The 25,792-nt window shown below is 45.1% G+C and overlaps 2 pseudogenes; one reads left to right on the top strand and one right to left on the bottom strand.

Annotated features, from left to right (window-relative positions):
• Positions 1 to 1,873: 1,873 nt before the first annotated feature.
• LOC133765182 (small ribosomal subunit protein uS5-like) lies at positions 1,874 to 2,676 on the top strand (annotated as a pseudogene).
• Positions 2,677 to 15,422: 12,746 nt separating this feature from the next.
• On the bottom strand, positions 15,423 to 16,323 carry LOC133765178 (large ribosomal subunit protein uL6-like; annotated as a pseudogene).
• Between the last annotated feature and the right edge of the window lie 9,469 nt (positions 16,324 to 25,792).

Genomic DNA, 25,792 nt, shown 5'->3' with positions numbered 1-25,792 from the left:
ACTCAGCCACGGGATGCATGGATACCAAACAGCATCTTTTTTTTTAAAGATTTATTTTATTTATTTGAAAGAGTTACAGAGAGAGGTGGAGACAAAGAGAGAGGTCTTCTATCAGCTTGTTCACTCCCCAGATGGCTGCAACGGCCGGAGCTGTGCCGATCCAAAGCCAGGAACCAGGAGCTTCCCCCAGGTCTCCCACGTGGGTGCAAGAGCCCAAGGACTTGGGCCATCTTCTACTGCTATCTCAGGCCAAAGCAGAGATCTGGATTGGAAGTGGAGCAGCCAGGACTAGAACCTGTGCCCATATGGGATGCCAGTGCTTTAACCCACTGTGCCACAGCGCCAGCCCCCCAAACAGCATCTTAAGTGTTGCCCTAAACACCCATTCTAGCCATGGGCATTTTAAAGATTTGAGGTTTTGTTACTTTCATAGTTTAGATTCTTTTGCCACTGACATTATTAACCTAGCAATCAATATCAGTTATCCATAATGCCATAAATTTTATGAGCAACATTCACACAGATATATAGCAGGGAAAATAATCAGATTCTTTTTTACCTCCTGCTACTTAAGCCCCTGGGCTTCACCAATCTTCCACCTCCTTGTTCTTAAACTTCTCAGCACAAAAGAATTCCCTAAGGAAAAAAAGGAGACAGACAAAATCTTCAGGGCCAATCAGTTGAATTGGAATCCTGGGGGGAGGGGAGGACTCTGCCTATTTAACAAGCAGCACAGGTGAGTTGGAGAAATACTAAAGTTTGAGGTCCATATGTTCTACATCAAAATCACAGCTCATATAATGTTTTCACAGGTTAATCAATTTTTCACAAAAAGTCTCCCTTGAGATATACTTATGTCAAATATTTTTTAAAGATTTATTTATTTTATTTGAAAGTCAAAATTACACAGAGAGAGAAGGAGAGGCAGAAAGAGAGAGAGGTCTTCCATCTGCTGGTTCACTCCTCAGTTGGCTGCAATGGTCGGAGCTGCGCTGATCTGAAGCCAGGAGCCAGGAACTTCCTCCGGGTCTCCCAAGCTGGTGCAGGGGCCCAAGCACTTGGGCCATCTTCTACTGCTTTCCCAGCCCATAGCAGAGAGGCTGGATTGGAAGTGGAGCAGCTGGGACTAGAACCAGCGCCCACATGGGATGCCGGCACTGCAGGCGGCAGCTTTACTTGCTACGCCACAGCGCCAGCCCCATGTCAAATACTTTTAGGGAGGTGGTATTTAGCCTAGCAAATGAGACACCAGCATCTCACACTGAAGCACCTGGGTTTGATTCCCTGTTGTGGCTCCTGACTCCAGCTTCCTGCTAATACAGTCCCTGGGAGACAGTGATGATGGCTCAAGTAGTTGGGTTCCCACAAAGGAGACCTGGATGAGTTCCCAGCTCCTACCTTTGGCCCCTGCCCAACCTGGTCTATTGTGTGCATTTGGGGAGTAAACCAGCCTGTGGGAGTAATATGTCCATCTTTCTCTCAGATAAATGGAATTTTAAAAATACTTTAACAGGGGCCGGCGCCGCGGCTCGACAGGCTAATCCTCCGCCTTGCGGCGCCGGCACACCGGGTTCTAGTCCTGGTCGGGGCGCCGGATTCTATCCCAGTTGCCCCTTTTCCAGGCCAGCTCTCTGCTGTGGCCCGGGAGAGTGGAGGATGCTCCAAGTGCTTGGGCCCTGCACCCCATGGGAGACCAGGAGAAGCACCTGGCTCCTGCCATCGGATCAGCGTGGTGTGCCGGCCGCGGCGGCCATTGGAGGGTGAACCAATGGCAAAAAGGAAGACCTTTCTCTCTGTCTCTCTCTCTCACTATCCACTCTGCCTGTCAAAAAAAAAAAAAAATACTTTAACAGCTTCTCCAAGAGAACACCAAATGGCAGATGACACTGGTGCAACAGGAGAGCGCTGGAATGGTAGGCCGTGGTGGCTTTTGCAGGGGCTTCAGCAGTGGCACCTATCATGGCACTTTTGAGAGCCAGGCTGAGGACAAGGAGTAACTCCCTGTCACCAAGCTGGGCTGCCTGGTCAGCTCCCTGAAGTTGATCTCTCTCTTCTCCCTCCCATCACGGAGTCTGACTTTTCCCTGGTTCCTGGGGGCATCCCTCTAGGATGAGATTATGAAGACAGTGCCAGTGCAGAAGCAGACGTGGGCTGACCAGCGGACCAGGTTCAAGGTATTTGTTGCCATGGGGACTACAATGACCATGTCATCCTTGGTGTGAAGTGCTTCAAGGAGGCAGCCATGGCCATCCGAGGGGTCATCATTCTTGCTAAGCTCTCCACCGTGCCCATGAGGAGAAGCTACTAGAACAAGATAGGTAACCCCCACCCCCTCCCTTGTGAGGTGACCAGACACTGTGGCTCTGTGTTGGTATACCTCATTCCCACTCCCAGAGGCACAGGCATCATCTCGGCCGCATCTCCAAGAAGCTGCTGCTGATGGCTGGCATTGATGACTGTTACATTTCAACTAAAGGCTACACAGCCACCCTGGGCAACTTTGCCAAGGCCACCTTTGATGTCATCTCTGAGGCCTACAGCTCTCTGATCCCCAACCTCCGGAGAGAGACTGTGTTCACCAAGTCTCCCTATCAGGAGTTCCAGGGCCATCCTGTAACGACTCACACATGAGTGTCTATGCAGATGACCCAGGTTCCAGCTGTGGCTACCACATGAATTTTTACAGCCAAAAAATAAAGTGAATTAAGCCTGTTAAAAAATAATAATAAAATAATATAAAAATAAAAAGTAAATAAAAAACTTTTGTAAATGAGGTTGAATATAAATGGATGATTTAAAGGTGACTGATGTTAAATTGCATTTTGACATAGTGTATAAAACACCTTTCTTTAAAAAGATTTATTTATTCAAAAGTCAGAGTGACGCAGAGAGAGGACAGGCAGAGAGAGAAAGAGAGGGGTCTTCCATCCAACTGGCCGCAAAGGCTGGAGCTGCGCTGATCAGAAGCCAGGAGCCAGGAGCTTCTTCTGGGTCTCCCTCCGAGTGCAGGGGCACAAGGACTTGGGCCATCTTTTACTGCTTTCCCAGGCCATAGCAGAAAGCTGGATCAGAAGTGGAGCAGCCGGATCTCAAACTGGCACCCCACATGGGATGCTGGCGCTTCAGGCCAGGGCGTTAACCCACTGCACCACAGTGCTGGCCCCTTGTTTTTATTTGTTTAAGAAGAAGAGGATGGCCAGCGCCGTGGCTTAACAGGCTAATCCTCCGCCTTGCGGCGCCGGCACACCAGGTTCTAGTCCCAGTTGGGGCGCCGGATTCTATCCCGGTTGCCTCTCTTCCAGGCCAGCTCTCTGCTATGGCCCGGGAAGGCAGTGGAGGATGGCCCAAGTCCTTGGGCCCTGCACCCGCATGGGAGACCAGGAGAAGCACCTGGCTCCTGGCTTTGGAACGGCGAGATGCGCCGGCCGCAGCGGCCATTGGAGGGTGAACCAATGGAAGGAAGACCTTTCTCTCTGTCTCTCTCTCTCACTCTGCCTGTCAAAAATAAAAATAAAAATAAATAAATAAATAAAAAGAAGAAGAGGACACTCACTGAAATGACAGCATCCTGGATGCATGGCCACTTCCTGGCCTTGAGTTCTAGAACATTCTGCCCTTTCTTATAGGACTACCCACTCTATATCTACAACCAGGTGAGCTGGCTGCTGGAGCGTGAGACAGTCAATCCTAGGCAGGGAGTAGGGCCTGACTCTGGAAGAGCAGGTTGGACAGTGGCACAGAGAAAGGGGAAGAGAGTGAAAACAATGTGGATACTAGGCATCTGAGAGAGACAGGGACAAGAAGAACTGGAAATAGGGAAGGAACTGGGACTGTGTTGGTAGCAGCTTAGCCACAGTGGTTGTTTTGATCTGTGACCACTGATGTTCAGCCAGCATGCCCTTTGGGCATAGAACAGGGTCAGGGAAGGCAAACACTGAGTCTTTAGTTTCTTTTGTTTAAAAAAAAAAGATTTATTTATTTATTTGAAAGGCAGAGTTATAGAAAGAGGAGAGATAGAGATCTTCCATTCATGGTTCACTTGGCAAATGGCACAATGACCCCAGGCTGGGCCAAGTTGAAGCCAAGAGCTTCTTCTGGGTCTCCCATGTGGATGCTGGGTCCCAAAGAGTTGGGCCATCCTCCGCTGCTTTCCAAGGTGCATTAGTAGGGAACTGGATTAGTAGCTGAGCAACCAGGATTTAAACTGGTGCTCATCCAGGAGGCCAGCGCCGCAGGCTGTGGCTTTAACTGGCTACACCACAACCTCAGCCCCAAGTCTTCAGTGTCTTGTCTCCTCCCACACAAGCAAGGAAGGCAGAGTTACCATCCTCGGAGCCACAATTGGCTTTCAACAGCAAGCTACTCTATGCCCAGAGAAATAAACATTTCCCCAGGAAGGCGGAGAGCAAATGGTATAATGTACTTGCTCTATTTCAAAGACTGTGGAAGGGACCCTGATGTGTGGGTCTGACATTCCTTTGACAAATTCTTCTCAAGGATCTGTTAGGGCAGAAGTAGAGAACTTTTTTTTTTTTTTTTTAACCAAGGGCCATTTGGATATCATTTACACATCATTTGCAGGCCATACAAAATTATCAACTTAAAAACTAGCCTTGTACAGGTTTATTGAATTTTGAGTCCTCCCTGCAATTGCCCTGGCAGGGCCAGACCAAACGATTTGAAGCCAGATATTCCTCACCCCTATATTAGGATCCAAGCACTGGTGTAGGTGCTAAGAAGACAGAAAAATAAAAGGATAGTCTGTGCCCGCAGGAAACTTACAATGAAAGGAACAGAGGTCTAAAATACATAAATGTGAGTTGTGTGTTTGGTTTAAAACTCATAGCCAGAACCCAGATATACTGGAGGATGCCTTTACCTTATCTGATGAAATTCAGCTTAACTCCTGCACCCCCTTTCTGCTGATGGGAGTGAAATCAACCCCACCTTGCCACTGAGGCAAACCAGTCTCTTTCAGTATAAAACTGATTTGGATTCCAAGTTCCCCTCCCCCATCTTTGGTTTCCCTTTTTCATGAGGATGACCAGATTCTCCCAGGAAGGCTTCCCTACCCTCCAGCGGCACAGAGCCTCAGGACTTCCGTAGTGTGGTTGTCTTTTTTAAATTTTTTTTTTTTTTTAATTTTTGACAGGCAGAGTGGACAGTGAGAGAGAGACAGAGAGAAAGGTCTTCCTTTTGCCGTTGGTTCACCCTCCAATGGCCGCCGCGGTAGGCGCGCTGCGGCTGGCTCACCGCGCTGATCCGATGGCAGGAGCCAGGTGCTTCTCCTGGTCTCCCATGGGGTGCAGGGCCCAAGAACTTGGGCCATCCTCCACTGCACTCCCTGGCCACAGCAGAGAGCTGGCCTGGAAGAGGGGCAACCGGGACAGGATCGGTGCCCCGACCGGGACTAGAACCCGTGTGCCTGCATGCTCCTTGGAGGGCCACATGCATGCCGCGGCCGAGCTGCAGTCTATCACAGCTGGTATTTGGTACTCGAGGCTGGGGTCCCTGGCCCCTGCCATTGCTGCTAACCCCAATCCTTTCCCAGCCACACATTCAGTCTCTCCTGCCACCACTCTGAACCTTGCTAGGCCCCGAGGCTCAGGACCTCTAGACCATCTGGCCGCCCAGTATCAGAATGTGCAGGCCTCCGTAACGCTGTCTGTGCTCAGCTGGCCGTCAGAATGCCCTCCGACTTCCTGGACAGATGTCCTGTGGGCTGGCTGCGGTGCCCAGCTTGAGATGCACCTGAGCACATCCAGATAGCACGATTTTCTCCAGCAGGACCGGGCTATCTCTCGGCACCTCTACCCTACACCTGCCACCTCTGACTCTGCCTTTCCTATTCATAGGACTACCCACTGTATATCTACAACACGCCTATGAAATAAAGAAATAGTCCCACCTCTGTGAAAGGTGGGGACCAAATAAAGAACAGCGCACATTAGGGCTGACCCCAACATAGGAACTTAGCTGTCTCCAGGGAGAAGAGAGAAATGAAGCGTTGAACTCTTTTTTTTTTCTTTTTTAGGATTTATTTATTTATTTAAAAGGCATAGTTACAGAGAGGCAGAGAAAGAAAGAGAGGTCTTCCACCCGCTGGTTCACTCCCCAAATGGCTGCAACAGCTGGAACTGCATGGATCTGATGCCAGGAGCCAGGAGCTTCTTCCAGGGCTCCCACGTGGGAGCAGGAGCCCAAGGACTTGGGCCATCTTCCACTGCTTTCCCAGGCCATAGCACAGAGCTGGATTGGAAGTAGAGCAGCCAGGACTCAAACTAGCGCCCATATGGGCTGCCAGCACTGCAGGTGGCAGCTTTACCCACTGTGCCATAGCGCCAGCCCCTGAAGCATTGAACTTGACTGCATGCTTAGTCATGAGAGAAGATTCCATCTGGAAGTGATGATCACAAACCGTCAAATGTATGCTCCGCTATTCTTAGCTGAAAGCCATGGTTTGTGCTGTTCCGTGAAACAAAGTGACTTCATGCATGCCTGACTTTTTGGACTTTACAATGTCGAGGTCTGCGGCAGCTACACATTCTCATGACTGCTGCAAAGGGAACGTAGAGGATGTTCTGCAAAGATAGAGCAAGAAGTCCAGTTTAGATTAGAGAACAGGAAGACTGGGGTACCAGAGACAAACTTCCTTGGCCTGACAGCGGCTGCTCATGCTGACAACATGCCTACCCAGCCACAGGGCGCTGGCAGCCTGGCAGCCCGCCAGCCAGGACCCATGAGAAATCCTGGCTCTTCCTGACTTCCAGCTGGTATGTCCAGCACCCAGTGAGCACCAGCCAAATTGGGTGAAACCTGACAATAGCAGGCATGGACATCTATCATCTTTAAAGCTGCCCTGTAGCCACACCACAGACATGAAAGCTGCAAGCCCAGACTGCGGGGAAAGCCACAGCTCCAACATCTGTTTTTTTTACCAAGTCAATTGAGAGAGAAAAGACAGAGATTGAGGAGACATAATCGCAGTTTGTGGGAGTGGGGCCTGATTCAAAAATGAAAGAAACCAAAAAAGATGATGCTTGTTTTAGAGAGAGGAGGACAGAGAGAGAGATTTTCCATCCGCTGGGTCACTCCTCAAATGGCTGCAATGGTCAGGGCTGGGCCAGGCAGAAGCCAGGAGCCCAGAGCTTCCTCCGGGTCTCCCAAGTGGATGCGGAGGCCCGATTACTTGAGCCATCACCACTCCCTCCTAGGGTGCACATTAGCAGGAACCTGGAGCTGATGCAGAGCTGGACATTGTGAAATCAATGCAGGTGTCCCAACCCCTGTCCTAAACACTGCGCCAAATGCCCAACCCAGCAAGTGATTTTTTTGTTTGTTTGTTTTTTGATTTGTTTTTTAGTCTATCAAGTTAGCTATGGTTTAAAAATCATAATACGAAGTACAGGGCACAGGGAATTGGATATCCTCATGAAATGTATTAAAAATTAGTACAACCGGCTGGCGCCGTGGCTCACTTGGCTAATCCTCTGCCTGTGGCGCCAGCACCCCAGGTTCTAGTCCCGGTTGGGGCACCGGGTACTAGTCTTGGCTGCTCCTCTTCCAGTCCAACTCTCTGCTGTGGCCCAGGAGGGCAGTGGAGGATGGTCCAAGTGCTTGGGTCCCTGCACCCACATGGGAGACTGGGAGGAAGCACCCGGCTCCTGGCTTCAGATCGGCGCAGTGCCGACCGTAGTGGCCATTAGGGGAGTGAACCAATGGAAGAAAGACCTTTCTCTCTGTCTCTCTCTCTCTCTCTCACTGTCTATAACTCTATCTTTCAAATAAAAATTTAAAAATTTAAAAAATTTTTAAAAAAATTAGTACAACTGCAGCCTTTTGGTGGTATTTTACAAACCTTAAATATGTAACCTAACAAATTCCATTTCTAGGAATTGAGTCTGACAGAGTAGATATATGGCAAACAACTATTTTTGTAAGAATTTCTTTAAAGATTTATTGATTGATTGATTTGAAAGAGTTACAGCATAGTCACACAAGCAGCCAGTCCTGCACACACCCACTGCCTGTCACCAGTTCTTGGGCTCCACTTTGCTGATTTCATGGACATTTGTGTGTCTTCAAGCATGCCATTCATGTCACTCACTTTAAAAAAAATTTATTTATTTGAAAGGCAGAGAGAGAGAGAGAGAGAGCGCGCTTCCATCTGCTGGTTCACTCCACCCAAAGACCTGCAACAGAAGAGGCTGGGCCAGGTTGAAGCCAGGAGCCAAGAACCCCATCCAGGTCTCCCATATGGATGGCAGGGACTCAAGTACTTTGGCCATCAGGTACATTAGCAGGGACCTGGAGCAGAAGCATAGTAGCCAGGACCAGGACTTGTACTGGTACTCCCATCTGGGATATGGGCATACCAAATCGTGGCTTCACCCACTGTGCCACAGCCTAGCCCCAAATTTCTGACTTTTAACTCCAACAGTGACACTGTCAGCTTTAAGAGTAGGGTGAGAATTGACAGAGGAACACTTAAAATAGCTCAACATTGTGCAGTGTCATGGAAAGAAGTTGGGAACCAGGGCTGGTTCCAATGTCAGATCTGTTACCAGTCCTAGCTGGGCCATTCGTTGGTCATGCAAAGTTAGACAAGACATTGAACCTGGTTAGTTCTCACTTTCTTGACCTATAGATGAAGTATGAAGGCTGCTCTCCAAGGTCCTTTAAGGTCCAATATTCAAAGATCCCATTGAAGTTCATTCTCAGACATTTAAAAAGCCTTTCCTCTATGGTAACCAATAGAATACCTAAAAGGTAATCTACAGAAGTGAAATTAACACTTTGAGAAGTGATGATTTTGAATAGCCCTTGTCTGGACTGTTGAGGAACAGTTTTTTTTTTTTTCTTCTTCATACTACTTGTTGAACTCTTTACTTAGTGTAGGGTTAACCTTATGTGTATAAAGTTAATTGAAAATAGATTTATTTAAAAAATAATAATATGAATAGGAAAGGAAGGAGAAAGAAGGGTAGGAGTACAGGTGGGAAGGAGGGTAGGGTGAGAAGAATCACTGTGTTCCTGAATCTGTATATATGAGATGCATGAAGTTTGTATACCTTAAATAAAAAGTTTCTAGGCAAAAAAATAAATTAATTAATAAATAATTAGGCCAGCGCCGCAGCTCAATAGGCTAATCCTCTGCCTTGCGGCGCCGGCACACCAGGTTCTAGTCCCGCTCGGGGTGCTGGATTCTGTCCCGGTTGCCCCTCTTCCAGGCCAGCTCTCTGCTGTGGCCAAGGAGTGCAGTGGAGGATGGCCCAAGTGCTTGGGCCCTGCACCCCATGGAAGACCAGGAGAAGCACCTGGCTCCTGGCTTCGGATCAGCGTGGTGCACTGGCCGCAGTGGCCATTGGAGGGTGAACCAACAGCAAAGGAAGACCTTTCTCTCTGTCTCTCTCTCTCTCACTGTCCACTCTGCCTGTCAAAAAATAAATAAATAAATAAAATAAATAATTAAAAGCCTATCCTACAAAATATATTGCTTTTTTTTCCTCATAAAGGTAAGGGTATAGGTAGCTTAAAGAGTAAGCTAAATATCTTTAGGGGTGTGTAGTAAAAATGATTCTTAATTGATCTATAAACAAAGAAAATAAAGCAAGCTTTTGGCACAATGGTTATAATGCCACTTAAGACTCCCATATCAAGTGCCTAGGTTCCAGTCCCAGTTTTACTTCTAATTCCAGCACCCTAGGAGGCAGCAGGTGATGGCTCAAGTGATTGGATTCTTGTCACTCCACGTAGGAGACCTAGATTGTTGAGATCTGGGCTCCTGGCTTTATCCTGGCCCAGCCCCAACTGTTCTGGGCATTTGGGGAGTGAACCAGCACATAGTGTGAGAGTTCCTCTTTCTCCCTCTCCCTCCCTCTATTCCCTCTCCCTCTCCTTCTGTGTGTATCTTGGTCTCTCTTTCAAATAAATAAAAATAAATTTAAAAAAATAATTTAAAGTACAGTATTTTTAAAGCAGAGTATTTAAATAGTATTTCGTAGTAAATGACAGCAGAGGTTAAGTTCATAGCACATGTAAACTAATCAGGGTTTTGACTGAGGGTCAGAGACTGAAATTATATAAAACATAGTAATTAAATTATTGCTGTTAATTACCTCAAACACCAGAAAAAATAAAATAAAACTACAACATCAAGGCTAAAGCTGAAAGAAATTGTAGTGATAGCAATACAACAATGCTAGCAATGGCAGCAGTATTCTAAACAATTTGTATGTATTTAACTTGTTTAATTTTTTAAAAGATTTTATTTATTTATTTGAGAGGTAGAGTTACAAACAGAGGGAAAGACAGAGAAAGGTCTTCTATCTGCTAGTTCACGCCCCAAATGGCTGCAGTGGTCAGAGCTGGGCTGATCTAAAGCCAGGAGCCAGGTGCTTCTTCCAGGTCTCCCACTAGGGTGCAGGGGCCCAAGCACTTGGGCCATCCTCCACTGCTTTCCCAGGCCACAGCAGAGAGCTGGACTGGAAGAGGAGCAGCCAGGACACGAACCGGTACCCATGTGGGACACCAGTGTCACAGGCGGAGGCTTAGCCCACTACATCACAGTTCCGGCCCCTAACTTGTTTAATTTTCATAACAACCCTAAAGGTAGCTACTACTGTCATTGCAATATTAGGGTGCTTGCCTAAGGTCTCAGAGTCAGTTTACTTGTAAGGTGTTTTGTGGGGGCCAAAGAGTACCTATTTGGCCTGCCTCTGCCCTGGCTGTTGCAGCCATCTGGGAAGTAAAAAATGAATCTTTTTTTTTTTTTTAAAGAGAGGGGCCGGTGCTGCAGCACAGCAGGTTAAAGCCCTGGCCTGAAGCACAGGCATCCCATATGGCACCAGTTCTAGTCCTGGCTGCTCCTCTTCCAATCCAGCTCTCTGCTGTGGCCTGGGAAAGCAAAAGAAGATGGCCCAAATCCTTGGGCCCCTGCACCTGCGTGGGAGACCCAGAAGAAACTCCTGGCTCCTGGCTTCGGAGCAGCACAGCTCCGGCCACTGAGGCCATCTGGGGAGTGAACCAGCAAATGGAATACCTCTCTCTCTGTCTCTACCTCTCTCTGTACCTCTATCTTTCAAATAAATAAAATAAATCTTTATTAAAAAAAGAGAGAGACAGATGTGACCAAGGAAGCAATGAACCAAGATGTGATCATCAATGGCAACCAAGATCAGCAGGTGAAACACGGAGGGAAAACTTTATAAGGGATGCATCAAGGTGAAAACTCCTTTTTTTAAAAAATATTTATTTATTTATTTGAAAGGCAGAGTGACAGAGACAGAGACAGAGATAAAGGGAGAGAAAGTCCATCTGCTGGTTTACTTGCCAGGCGAACAAAGCCAGGAGTCAGGAACTCCATCCAGGTCTCCCATGTGGATGGAAGGGCCCAAGCACTTGCGCCATCACTGCTGCCTCGCAGGGTTTGCATTAGTAGAAAGCTGGAGTCAAGACCCAAAGAGAGGTAGCAAACCCAGGCACACCAACGTGAGATGAAGTGTCTTAATAGCTAGACAGAACACTCACCCTCAGCTGACAAATGTCAATTCAAGATTATGAAGATGAGGAGATTGAAGAAATGCAAGAAGCAGATCTCAAAAAATTGATAAGAACATTAAGAAGTTCTCAAAAACAAATTCTTGAACTACAGAAATCCTTAATGGACAAGATAGAAAATCTCTCTCATGAAAATGAAATATTAAGGAGGAATCAAAATGAAATGAAACAACTAGTGGAACAAGAAATGGTGATAGTGACGAGAAATCATAATGAAATGAAGAATTCAATAGATCAAATGACAAACACATTAGAGAGTCTTAAAAACAGAATGGGCGAAGCAGAAGAGAGAATATCAGACTTAGAAGACAGAGAACAGGAAAGGAAACAATCAAATCAAAGAAAAGAAGAAAAATAAACATTCTACACCTTCCGATGGAGGTATGCAACAAAGGTACATCCTTGATGGAAAATATCAAACCTGAATCACAACCACCTAACTCCAGTGTGCAGCAAAAGCTAGGGGCAGAGGTACACTGAACTGTTAAACAATCATAAAAATGAAATCAGCCAAATTCAGAATATGAAAAGCAACACAAGGCACATGTTCTGGTATCATCAACAAAAAATGTTCCAAAGATAATAAAGGTGGGGAAAAACTAATTTTAAAAATAGTGACAAAGTATATTAAAAATGTACTGTGTATTGTGTGGACCTTGTTTGGATCTATTTAAGTTTCTTAATAGTGGAGTTTTTTTTGTTTTTTTTTTAAGCCACTTTATTGAAGTATGATTGGCGTACCAAATGCATACATATGAATGCATTCAACTTGATGAACTTGGGAATTAGTCTGTGTCCCTGAGCTCATCACCACCATCACTGACATACACATTTCTATCACCTCCAGGAGATTTCTCCCACCCTCTGTTTATTTTGTGTCTGTGTGGTAAGATCACTTAGACCTTTCTGGATCTCAGTTTAAACAAACCAATTGTTTAACAAGGAGGAAATTTGAATTCTATCTGGACAAAAGTGTCGATATTAAGGAATTAGTGTTATTTTTAAGTGAGATATACTATTGTAGGGAAGAGGGGTTGGGCCTTATGTATTAGCAATACAGACACAGACACATCTATATATGAAATAATAGGATCTTATGCTTAGCGTCAAAAACTTTTATGTGGGAAGGTAGCAGTATAAATGAAACAAGACTGATCACGAGTTAATTATTGTCAAAGCCAGCTGATGTATGCATGGGATTTCCTATGTGTTAATGTTTATTTAATAAATAATGTAGTAAGAGAAAGGGAAACAAAATTCACCAACTTAAAATTATTCTTATGGAAGCAGAAAAGAATATTATAGGGGCCAGAACTGTGGCATAGTGGGTAAAGCCGCTGCCTGCAATGCTGGCATCCCTTATGGGGGCTGGTTTGAGTCTCAGCTGCTCTTCTTCTGATCCAGCTCTCTGCTATGGCCTGGGAACGCAGCAGAAGATGGCCCAAGCACTTGGGGCCCTGCGCCCATGCAGGAGACCTGGAAGAAGCTGCTGGCTCCTGACTTTGGTTCGGCTCAGCTCTGGCTATTGCAGCCACTGGGGAGTGAACCAGTGAATGGAAGACCTCTCTCTCTCTCTCTCTCTCTCTCTCTCTCTCTCTCCCCCTCTATCTCTCTCCCTCTGCCTCTCTGTAACTCTGCCCTGCAAATAAATTAATTTTAAAAAAATAATATTATCATTCTGAAATTGAAGATAATCCCACCAAATTTCATTTCTGTGCCTGAAGTGAAGAATGCATTGCAAATGAGCTCTTAAAAAAAGGCAAAGACGGAACCCTTAGGGATTTGTTACTTTCTGTTTCCCTTTCTTCCTCTAACTTAGGAATTAAGAACTTTAAAAACTATTATTAAATTATCCTGTTACTTAACAAAAGCCCGAGAAGCAGGTGCTAAATGCCAGACTCTGGCTGCATCTGTGGACTTTTAGTTACAGTGGGAAATCCAGATGGGCACACCAGGGCAGCATGTATTAAGGGACCGGAAATCAGTACAGGATAACACTGTAACAAAGACAGCTGCTCCCTAGATTCGTGCTTCCCTTCCATGGAGCAGAGCAGTTCCAAGGTTGCAGACATCCAGCCAGGGGGTGCTTTTCCCAGCACCAGGTGGAGCCCTGTGCCTAGTTCTGACAAAGGTATTAAGCCACATCACTTCTGAACAGAAGTGGCTAAGAGGCAGGCATGCCTTCTCCATTCTTTCTCCAGCTTCCAGTTGGATGCCTGCACCCTGGACAACTCTAGAAGCTTTGTGCTAAAGAAAGCAGAACCCACATGGGAGACCAGGAGGAAGCACCTAGCTCCTGGCTTCGGATCGGTGCAGCACACTGGCCGTAGCGGTCATTTGAGGGGTGAACCAATGGAAGAAAGATCTTCCTCTCTGTCTCTCTCACCATCTAACTCTGCCTGTCAAAAAAATTAAAAAATAAAAATAAGACAACAGAGCTTCCCTCACCCTGGGTCCCTAAAAGATTGCAAAAAAGCACAGCATCCTCCCGACCTCCCTATACCACCACCACCAGTACACCAATACCATACACACTATCGTCACTGAGCAGCAAGTATAATTTGTATGGTGGTTAGCCACCAAGATTTGGAATTTTCTCTATTATAGGGGTGATGGTATATGTAAGTTGTTAAGTGGGATATTGCAATTTATATTCATAGGTGAGGAGTTTAAAAAAAAAGCCACAAATTGTTTCATGGAGAAGGTAAAGCCTGAGCTGGATTTTGAACTATGAGCTATGAGGTCTACACGGAGAGGGATACCAGAATAAAGAACCAACAGAGAGACCACAGCAGGAATTCACATGTGGCCTGAGGATAGGGGGCCCCACTCTGAAGAGCAAGTGTAGGTCAGGAGAGTGGGAAATAAGGATGAAAAGACAGGATGGGATCCGAGTAAGGAGATTCATGACAATGGATCCATGATAATGACAAACACTGACGCTTCTGCAGTAAAAGAATGCCTAATAGAAAGTCTATATTAGGAAAAATGATAACACAAAAGAGTGCAGGATGGACCTGAAGGGAAAAGATTAGGCTGGATGATGAGCCAAGAGGATGCTGTGGTAATCCGGTTTTGATATAATTAGAGACCGTTGCCACCTCAAAAGCAAGGAAGGGATAAATGCAATTGTCATCTTAAAGCATAAATCAAGTAGGCTTGACAACAGAGGAAAAACACACAAAACCAAACATTTATTCAATTAGAAGATCTGTGTGTAATCCTCACTCCTTCGATTGTGTGTTCTACGACTCTATTTGGAGTATATTACTGAATCTCTGAGTTTGTGCCTTCTTCTATATAATGAGGGGATAGACCCAGATGACCCCAGAGATCTTTCCATCTGTAAAAGCCTGTGGTTATGAAGTCATGAAGGAAAATGGTGGCGCAACCTAAGAGAAATATTCACCGGGAGGAGGCAAACTAGGAAGAGTATTCCAATGAAGAGCTGAAATTTAGTTTATTTGAATGGGTCCCCTAAAGGTAGTTGCTTGAATTGTGACCAGTATTTGTATTAGAAACAATGCTATACTGAATGATGCAAAAATACTTCAACTCTCCTGAATTTTAAATTTGGCTGTAAAAACCAAACCCTGAATGTGATAACTTCCCATAACAGTTCCACTAATTGCAGTGTTAATTCTCTTTTAGAGAAGAAGAAAACTCTTTAATTTCTTGATCATAAAGCTTAAAAATGTGAGAGTATTTTAGGGAAAAAATGATGGCTTCACAAATAGATGCTGAAACCATCAATTTTATCACTACCACTTTTTTTTCAATTCAATAGACCTTTTATTGCATTACTAAAATACTATAAGACATAATTCAGGTTCTTGTTCTTGTAGCTGGACAACTTTTAGATCTTATTCATGAGCCTGCTGAACTGTTCCTTTTTCAGGGACATAGACACCATCCAAAAATCTTCTGATATCTTTGTTTGTTTTTTAAGATTCATTTATTTACCTGAAAATCAGAGTTAGATTACAGAGAGAGAGAGAAAGCGCTCTCATTCCCCAAATGGCTGCAACCATCAGGGCTGGGTCAGGCCGAAGCCAGGAGCCAGGCGCTTCTTCTGGGTCTCCCATGTGGATGCAGGGGCCCAGGCACTTGGGCCATCCTCTGTTGCTTTCCTAGGCCATAAGCAGAGAGCTGGATAAGAAGTGGAGCAACCGGGACTTGAACCAGCACCCATATAGGATGCTGGCGTTGCAGGCAACAGCTTAACCCTCTGCACTACAGCACCAGCCCCTGATATCCTTGTTTTTAACTCTCCTTGCCCGCTGAGTCAAAGCAGCTGAATTTGAAACAGGTTCAATGTTATTGCTTTCAAGGACTAATTTATCTTTCTGGGCTTGAGATATTGAAAATATAACACCTGGCCTCATCTGAACCCTTTGAATATAGTATTCACCCCAAAATTTCAGATTTCAATGAGAGACCTATTCTCCTCAACAGTGAAGTTTATGGGGAAGGGAGTGACACAGATCTCGTTTTGTAACAGAAGCCCAATGTAACCCCTTTGATCATAGTCTGTCCGTGACTGCAGGTGGTGCAAATGATTGCCAGTTCCTTTCTATTTCCCTACCATTTGTCAACCTGGAGTCTCTTCTTTTTCTTTCCAAGGAGGCTGAGTTCTACGTTGATCTGGCTGACGTCCCTCTGTATGGTTCATCTGGAACCCTTCACGATAACTGTGCGCCCTTACAGATGATGTCAAAAACCTTCTGAAATGCCGACAGTCTGATTGTTGAGAATGGTCTTCATTCTCGCAGTAGATGCGGCAAAGAGAGCTATTATTGCCACTAATCATAATAGCACTAACTGCTTTTTTCCCCAACTATGTATTGTTTAACATTACATTTTTTAAAAACTTTTTCTCTTTTTCACAATTATGCTTGGATTTGTTTCATTTTTGCATTATTTTATTAATAGAAAGACTCCTAGGGGAAGCTTTTTTTAAAAAATTTTTTTATTGATTTATTTGAGGCATAGTTACAAACTGAGAGGGAGAGACAAAGAGAAAGACCTTCCATCTGTTGGTTCACTCCCCAAATGGCTGCAACCGCTAGAGCTGAGCTAATCCAAAGCCAGGAGCCAGAAGCTTCTTCTGGATCTCCCACATGGGTGCAGGGGCCCAAGCACTTGAGCCATCTTCCACTGCTTTCCCAGGCCATAGCAGAGAGCTAGACTGAAAGTGGAGCAGCCAGGACACAAACAGGCATGCACATGGAATGCCAGCGCTGTAGGCAGAAGCTTAGCCTACTACCTCACAGTGCTGGCCCCAAGAAGCTACTTCTCAACTGCACTAAGAAAGTAAGCTCTACTTTCTATCCTGAAAATAAATATTGCTAAAGGCAAATAACAAGCCCAGGGCCTGAAACTCAATATAGTTTTCTGGTCCTCCACTATTGGCTTGCCATGGCAAGAAAGGATACCACCCAGCAGGTATTTATTTCACAGCCTTATATGGCTCCTTAGAGAAGCTATGTAGACAAAGCTTGATACAGGTTCAGTTATGCTACAGAATGAAAGCCAAAATGGATGAAATCAAAGAAGAAATGGATTCACAAACATGACAAGAGACTAGTGTCTAGGATAGATGGAGGGGAGGTGTCTTCAAAAAGTTCACGGAAACTGCATATTATAAAAAAATCATGCATGGATTTCAAATTTTTTTTGCTCCAAAACTGAACTTTTTGAAAAATAAGTATTTTTTCAAATATTTTTAAGATTTACAATTTATTTGAAAGGCAGAGTTACAGACAGACAGAGGTGGGGCTCGGGGGGAGGTCATTCATCCACTGATTCACTCCTCGGGCTGAAGCTGGACCCATCCGAAGCCAAGAGCCAGGAGCTTCTTCTGGGTCTCCCACACAGGCACAGGGACCCAAGGACTTGGGCCATCTTCTATTGGTTTCCCAGGCCATAGCAGAGAGCTGGATGGGAAAAGGAGCAGCCAATACTTGAACCGGCACCCATGTCGGATGCCAGCGTTACAGAAGGCAGCTTTTTGTTTTGTTTTTTTTTTTTTTGACAGGCAGAGTGGACAGTGAGAGAGAGAGACAGAGAGAAAGGTCTTCCTTTTTGCTGTTGGTTCACCCTCCAATGGCCGCTGCAGCCGGCGCACCGCGCTGATCTGAAGCCAGGAGCCAGGTGCTTCTCCTGGTCTCCCATGCGGGTGCAGGGCCCAAGCACTTGGGCCATCCTCCACTGCACTCCCTGGCCACAGCAGAGAGCTGGCCTGGAAGAGGGGCGACCGGGACAGAATTCGGTGCCCTTACCGGGGCTAGAACCAGTGTGCCGGCGCCGCAAGGTGGAGGATTAGCCAATTGAGCCACGGTGCCGGCTCAAAAGGCAGCTTTAACCACTATGCCGCAGCACCAGCCCCAAACTGAACTAACTTTTAATTCCATTTTTTACACAAACTCTTTGAAGTATCTTCATATAAAGAACTTCTGCAACTCAATGACAAAAGCATAAGCCATCCCATAAAAAGTGGACAAAGATTTCTAACAGATATTTCACAAGAGTGGCCTCTGAACAGCCAATAAGCAAATGGAAAGTACTGAACACCATTAGTCATCAGGGAATGCTCACAAACACCACAATGAGATACCATTATGCACTCACCAAAACAACAAAAATTCAAAAGACTGACAGCACCAAATGTTGTTAAGAATGTGGAACAACCTCGGCTCTCACACATTGGCAGTAGAAGAGTAAAACGGCAAAATTTGGAAACAGATCTGGTTGTGTCTTATAATATTAAACACACATATCCTATTGATTAGAATTCCACTCCTAAGTATTTATCCAAGAGACATAAAAACATATGCCAATAAAAATATGTGTACAATACAAAAGTGCTCACAGTAGCAGTTTTCATCAGCCCAAATCTGGAGACCACTCTGATGGGCCTCCATAGGAGAATGGCCAGACCAGCTTTGGTATGGTCATACAACACAACACCACTCAACAGTAAAAGGAAATGTGGAGGCACAGAACACAGTGGATGAATCTCAAATCCATAAGGGTGCAAACTCAATGATTTGTAGGAAATTCTAGAAGAGAAAAAACTAATCAATGGTGGGAAACAAATAGAACAGTGTTTACCTAGGGTTGAGGGAAGTGAGGGGGATTGACTGTAATGAGGCAAGAGGAAACTTTCTGGGTTGAAAATAATGTTCAGTCTTGCAAGCGGTTGAGGTTACATGGGTGTTCCACTACTTCCACTTGTCAGCACTCTGAATGGTAAGCTTACAATTGATACAGGCCATATATGTACATATTAGTTAAGAAAAAGAACTGTAAATCCATACAAAATCTTGTTAATGATATACATGCTGAAGCCTTTAGAGATGAAATATGCCATAATCTGTAATTCACTCCATAAAAAATTATGGATGAAGGGACAGATAAATGCAGAGTTGAGTATTAAAGCAAATATAGCAAAACATTCATTGTAGAATGTACATAGGTGGATATAAGGACATTGTGCAATTATTTCTGCAATGTTTCAAATCTTTCAAAGTAAAATGTTGGGCAGTAAAAGGAAACAGTGAGACTTCTTCAATTGTATTTCTTATCATGATACTTGATTGGAAGATAATAATAATTGCTAAAAGAGCAACAGGAAAAAAGCAATTTGGCAATAGTATGAGACCAGCTAACATTTATCAAGGGTGTGCCTGGCTTTTATGAGTTCAATAAAGTTATTAAAACTGGACTCTGATGTCAAGGGTCCATCATTCAAGGGATCTGTCAAATGAAAAACTCATGAGCCAGCATTGTGGGGCAGCAGGTTAAACCACAGCCAGCAAAACCAACATCCCATATCAGAGTGCCAATTCCAGTCCCGGCTACTCTGAATCCCACTCAGCTCCTGCTAGTGTTCCTGGGAAGGCAGCAGCAGTGACTCAAGTACTTGGATCCAAGCCACCCATGTGGGAGAAGCAGGTGGAGTTCCTGGCTCCTAGCTTCAGCCTGGTTCAGCCCTGGCTGTTGTGGGCATTTGGGGAGTGAACCAGTGGATGGAAGATACCTCTATCTGTGTGCATGGTGCTCTGTTGTCAAAAAGAAAAGAGAGAAAAGAAAAAAATTCAGTTGAGGGGAGGGAAGTACTACAAATAACTGCACCCCCTGGGAAAAAAAAAAAGATTTAAAGAGAAGAGAGAAAAAGAGAATGACTAGTACAAAAATGCAAAATATACATTTTCATTTTGACCAGTTTTATGAAGAGATAAAATGACCAATTTTGGACTTTATAATATCATGGCAGTGATGTACTGGTACACATGTTTTCAGATTCCTAATTAGGTGTGTCAGTGAGATTTACTATACTATTGACTCCTTTTGATCAAAATGGTTGCTCCAAAAACGCACATTGATCTTGGCTTTAGTATGTCAAACTTTAGTTAGCAAGGTAAATGTGACTGGAGGCTACATTCATAAAAAGGGGGTGCTGGAAGAGACAGAAAGACGTCAAGCTGATAGGACGGAAGCTGTGTGGAAAAGAAGTGTTATACCTCGACACAGAAAGGATGCCTCCGGAGCAGGGATAAAGCTATCAGCATTAATGAGACAAACCTGCCCTAATGAAGGGTCTGTGGGCTCTCCCGTTTCTGAGAATAGATTGTCTTTGAGCCTTAAACCCTGAACTGTGTAAGGTCTCTTAGGATATCACAGAAAGGCCTGTTTTCACTGGTTCATCTCAGTCCTAAACACTAATCTTGTATAGCACCTGTTAGAGGACAATTTGTTAGTTTTGTTGATTGCATAACTAGATATGCATTAATGTGTCTTTTATGACCCAACAGAGCAAGAGAAGTGGGAAATGAACACAAAATGGTGCTGGAAAGGGTGCATGTATGCATGTGTGTGTGTGTGTGTATTTGAGAGGCAGAGAGACAGAAACAGAGACAGAGAGACAGACACAGACATCTAGAGAGAGCCAGAGAGCTCCCATCCACTGTTTCTCTCTCCCCAGATGCCTACAATAGTTAAGGTTGGGCCAGGCTGAAACCAGGAGTCAGGAACTCAATCCAGATTTCCCATATGGGTGGCAGGGACTCAACCAATTGAGCCATCACCTGCTGCCTCCTGGGATTCACATAAGCAGGAAGCTGGACTCGGTAGCCAGAGCTGGGATTCCAACCTGGGTACTCTTGATGTGGGCTGTGGATGTCTTAACCATTCGCTAGGCCAAATGCCTGCCCCAATGGGGTTAAATTTTAAATGACAAATGTAATATTGATTTGGTTTCTTTTTTTAAAATTCTTTTAATTCTACAGAGAAGACAATTACGTGCAAAATTGATCCACAACTGTCTGTCGTCTGTAAACACAAGGAATCTTCTATCAATTGGCTGAATCAATTCAGCACCTTACCATACCTTTTCTAGATGGAAGATCAATGTCCTGCCCCTACAACCCTGGCTGCAGCCTTGACATATAGGCTGCAATATCCTAAAAGACAATGCTAGCATTTTACCTGGTTAAACTCATTTGAATATAAGCACTTAAAAACACTTTATTTTTGAATTAAATAACTTATTTTCATGTTCATAGACATTGTCAACATAGCTTTATTGAAGCAGAATTCTGCCAAATAATCTTTAACCTAGGGAAGGCTGGGATGTGATGTTCTGAAAAATGAATTTACTCAGGGCAGTGCTGTGATGTAGCAGGTAAAGCTGCCACCAGCAGTGCCAGCATCCCACATGGGCACCAGTTTGAGTCCCGGCTGTTCCACTTCCCATCCAGTCCCCTGCTAATACACCTGGGAAAGCAGCAAAAGACAGCCCAAGTCCTTGGGCCCCTGCACCCATGTGGGAGACCCAGAAGAAGTCCTGGCTTCAGATCAGCCCAGCTCCGGCCATTGCTGTATTTGGGGAGTGAGTCAGCAGATGGAAGATCTCTCTCTCTCTCTCTCTGCCTCACTGTAACTCTGCCTTTCAAATAAATCTTTTTTTTTTTTTTTTTGACAGGCAGAGTGGACAGAGAGAGAGACAGAGAGAAAGGTCTTCCTTTGCCGTTGGTTCACCCTCCAATGGCCACCGCAGCTGGCGCACCGTGCTGATCCGAAAGCAGGAGCCAGGTGCTTCTCCTGGTCTCCCATGGGGTGCAGGGCCCAAGCACTTGGGCCATCCTCCACTGCACTCCCAGGCCATAGCAGAGAGCTGGCCTGGAAGGGGGGCAACTGGGACAGAATCCGGCGCCCCAACCGGGCCTAGAACCCAGTGTGCCAGCGCCGCTAGGAGGAGGATTAGCCTGTTGAGCCACGGCGCCGGCCCTCAAATAAATCTTTTAAAAAATCATCCAACACAAAGTCTATTTTTTTAAAAAAATGAATTTACTCACCATGCAAGGGTGAGGAAAAATTTTTTCTGCCAAGGGCCATTGGAATGTTCATAAGATCATTCCTTTGCCATACAAAATTATCACCTTAAAGACAGCCTGCTAGAGTTTTATTGAATTTCGAGTCCCACCTGTACTTACTTTGGCAGGATCAGACCAAAAGATAGGTGGGAGATAACCCACCCCCAAACTATAACTTGCCTGTTACACTTTCTCTGCCCTGGGCTGGGCTGCTGTGTAGCTGGAGCCACCCTAAGCAGTTGCAAGGTAATTGGGCCTGCTTGTGGGTGCTGAGGTCTGTGTGCATACTTGTGCGGGTTTACAAAGCCGGTGTTCCTACTGGAAATGCAGTAGATACCAGATATCAAAAACTTCAAATCCTTGGGGGAAGAGCAAATAGCCTCCTTTCTGCTTCCTACTATGGAAGATGAATTGGGAACAATTATTAAGCCACTTGGTGTGGAGAATGGCTAGATGGGAGAAAGACATTTTCAAGCGTAGAAGACATCTTCACTTTCTCCAATAATGGTGCTGGTTTGCCTTTGCCTGGTCACTCTAGCTGTGGAGACAGCTGCATAAAGAATGATCTTTTTTAAGACTAATGGGGGGAGGACTGGCACCGTGGCTCACGTGGTTAATCCTCCACCTGCAGCGCCGGCATCCCATATGGGCACTGGATTCTAGTCCCAGCTGCTCCTCTTCCAGTCCAGCTCTCTGCTGTGGCCCGGGAGTGCAGTGGAGGATGGCCCAAGTGCTTGGGCCCTGCACCCGCATGGGAGACCAGGAAAAGCACCTGGCTCCTGGCTTCTGATCGGCGCAGGGCCAGCCCTAGCGGCAGTTAGGGGAGTGAACCTAACTCTCTCACTGTCTATAACTCTACCTGTCAAATGAAAAAAAAAAAAAAAAAGAGTAACGGGGGGTGGGGGTTGGTTCTAAGGTGGTGGAGTAGGGAGGGAGCTTACTGCTCTAGCCCAGGAGAAGACAGTTTTAAAAAAGAAGAGGTAGTGTAGTCTCAGGGAAGAGTTAGGGGAAAAAATGGCAGAGGAAACTCTACCAAAATTAGAGAGACACAGTGGACCTACATGGAGGGCATGGGTGCCCACAGATCAAGACTCCAACAGCCAAGAGCCTATGCACCAGCCCTGGAAAGTGAGGTGAGATGAGACCGCAGTAGCCTGAGCCACTGGCGAAAAAGCAGCAGGAAGAGCCTAGAGGGAACAAGGCTTGAAGCCTCGTGAGGGAAAGTATACCAGCCAAACTAGAGGAGAAAAAAAAAAAAAAGGAGAGTATGGACATGTTTCTCTGACTCTGATCACCTCACAAAGGCATACAAGCTAGCCAGCGCTGCAGCTCACTAGGCTAATCCTCTGCCTGCAGCGCTGGCACCAGAGGTTCTAGTCCCGGCTGGGACACCAGATTCTGTCCCGGTTGCTCCTCTTCCAGGCCAGCTCTCTGCTGTGGCCCAGGAGGGCAGTGGAGGATGGCCCAAGTGCTTGGGCCCTGCACCCACATGGGAGACCAGGAGGAAGCACCTGGCTCCTGGCTTCAGATCAGCACAGCACGCCGACCGTAGTGGCCATTTGGGAGGTGAACCAACGGAAAGGAAGACCTTTCTCTCTGTCTCTCTCTCACTCACTGTCTAACTCTGCCTGTCAAAAACAAAAAAAACAAAAAAAAAAAAAACACACACACAGAGACATACAAGCTGATAGAGTGGGTGCCATTTTGGACATATGTAATAGCTGTGCCAGCTCATGTCTGTGCCCAGCAATCACCCGAGTGGAGACTCCTGACTCTGGTGGGGAAAAATAACAGGGGACTAGGAGCTTGTCACTGTGTGAAGCTTCTGAATCAGGGCTGTGGAAAAAAAATGCTGAGGGTGTGTGGGAGAATTCACAGTATGGTTGGGACTTTGAGCAGTCTCAGTGGGAAATGCCACAGCTAAGGGGTTCCTGGTTACCTGCAAGAGACATTGCTAGGGAATCTGAACATACTCTGAGGACTTTGTGTGATCCTTGGGACAGAGCAGACCAATATTAAGCCCACTGGGCTAGTGCTCAGGCACTGGTCTCCACAGAGGAGAAGAGCTCAGTTGAGCAGAATATACTTTCCTTCTGATTAAAAAAAGAGAGAGAGATTTACCACGCCAAACCTGGGTGTGTCACCTTAGGTACACCCTTAACCCTGGAGAACTGAACAGAGCTCTCTGGCCACACCCACTACAAGCCTCTAGAGATTCACTGAAAACAGACAGTCCACTTATCTACAGAGTCATAGTACAACAATAAAAGTTGCCACAGTGGGAAAAAAAAAAAAAGAAGAAACCAATGGGTATCTCCACAAATGCAAAACAACAAATGCAACAACAATCCAAGAAACAAGAAAAGGAAGAAAACATGACACTCCCAAAGGAGCATGACACTCCAATACAAGATTATGAAGATGATGAGACAGAAGAAATGCAAGAAATGGAATTCAAAAAAATTGATCATAAGATTACATAGAAGTAATCAAAAGCAAATGCATGAACTACTGAAATCCATGCAGGACATGGCCGGCGCTGTGGCTTAACAGGCTAATCCTCCGCCTTACGGCGCCGGCACACCGGGTTCTAGTCCCATTTGGGGCACCGGATTCTATCCTGGTTGCCCCTCTTCCAGGCCAGCTCTCTGCTATGGCCCGGGAGTGCAGTGGAGGATGGCCCAAGTGGTTGGGCCCTGCACCCTCATGGGAGACCAGGGGAAGCACCTGGCTCCTGCCTTCAGATCAGTGCGATGCGCCAGACGCAGCAAACATTGGAGGGTGAACCAACGGCAAAAAGGAAGACCTTTCTCTCTGTCTCTCTCTCTCACTATCCACTCTGCCTGTCAAAAATAAATAAATAAATAAATAAAAATCTCTCCCATGAAATTGAGATTCTAAGGAGGAATCAAAATGAAATGAAGAATGCATTAAGCATGAAATTGACATATTAAAGAGAAATCAAAATGAAATTAATAATTCAATAAAACAAATAAAAATGCAGTGGAGAGTCTTAAAAGCAAAATCAGTGAGGCAGAAGAGAGAATATCGGACTTAGAAGACAGAGCACAGGAAAGTATACAAACCAAAGACAAGAAGAGGAAATTAGAAATTTAAAAAAACACTATTGGCAATATACAGGATAGTATATAAAAAAAAAACAATTTTCACGTTCTAGGAGTTCATGAAGGCATGGAGAGAAGGAAAGGATTAGAAGGCCTTTTTAGTGAAATAATAGCAGAAAACTTCCTGGGTTTGGAGAAAGAAAAGACGTCCAAGTACAGGAAGCACACAGAACTCCCAATAGACATGACCAGAAAAGATCCTCACCACGACACATTGTAATCAAACTCACCACAGTGAAACATAAAGAGAAGATTCTAAAATGGGTAAGACAGAAACACCAGATTACTTTCAGAGGATCTCCAATTAAACTTACAGCAGACTTCTCATAAGAAATCCTGCAGGCTAGGAGAGAAGGGTAAGATATAGCTCAAGTCCTAAGAGAAAAAAAAAAACTGACATCCCAGAATATTACCCTTCAGAGCTCTCATTTGTGAATGAAAGTGAAATAAAGACCCTTCATAACAAACAGAAATTCAAAGAAATTGTCACCACTCATCCAGCCCTGCAAAAGATGCTTAAAAATGTGTTATACACAGAAACACAGAAACATGATCATCACTACAAAAGAAGGTAAAGGAAGAAAATCTCTCAGTAAAAGATCAAAGAAAATTCAAAGTATAAATTAGGAATATCTTTGGGAAAGTGGCAGGGCAAAGTCATTACTTATCAATAGTCACATTGAATGTAAATGGCCTCAACTCTCCAATTAAAAGGCATAGACTGGCTGAATG

The sequence above is a fragment of the Lepus europaeus genome, chromosome 1 (assembly GCF_033115175.1).
Source record: "Lepus europaeus isolate LE1 chromosome 1, mLepTim1.pri, whole genome shotgun sequence".
NCBI classification, from domain to species: Eukaryota; Metazoa; Chordata; class Mammalia; order Lagomorpha; family Leporidae; genus Lepus; species Lepus europaeus.
Note: the sequence above shows the minus strand (reverse complement) of the source record. Positions and strands in the feature narration are given on the sequence as shown.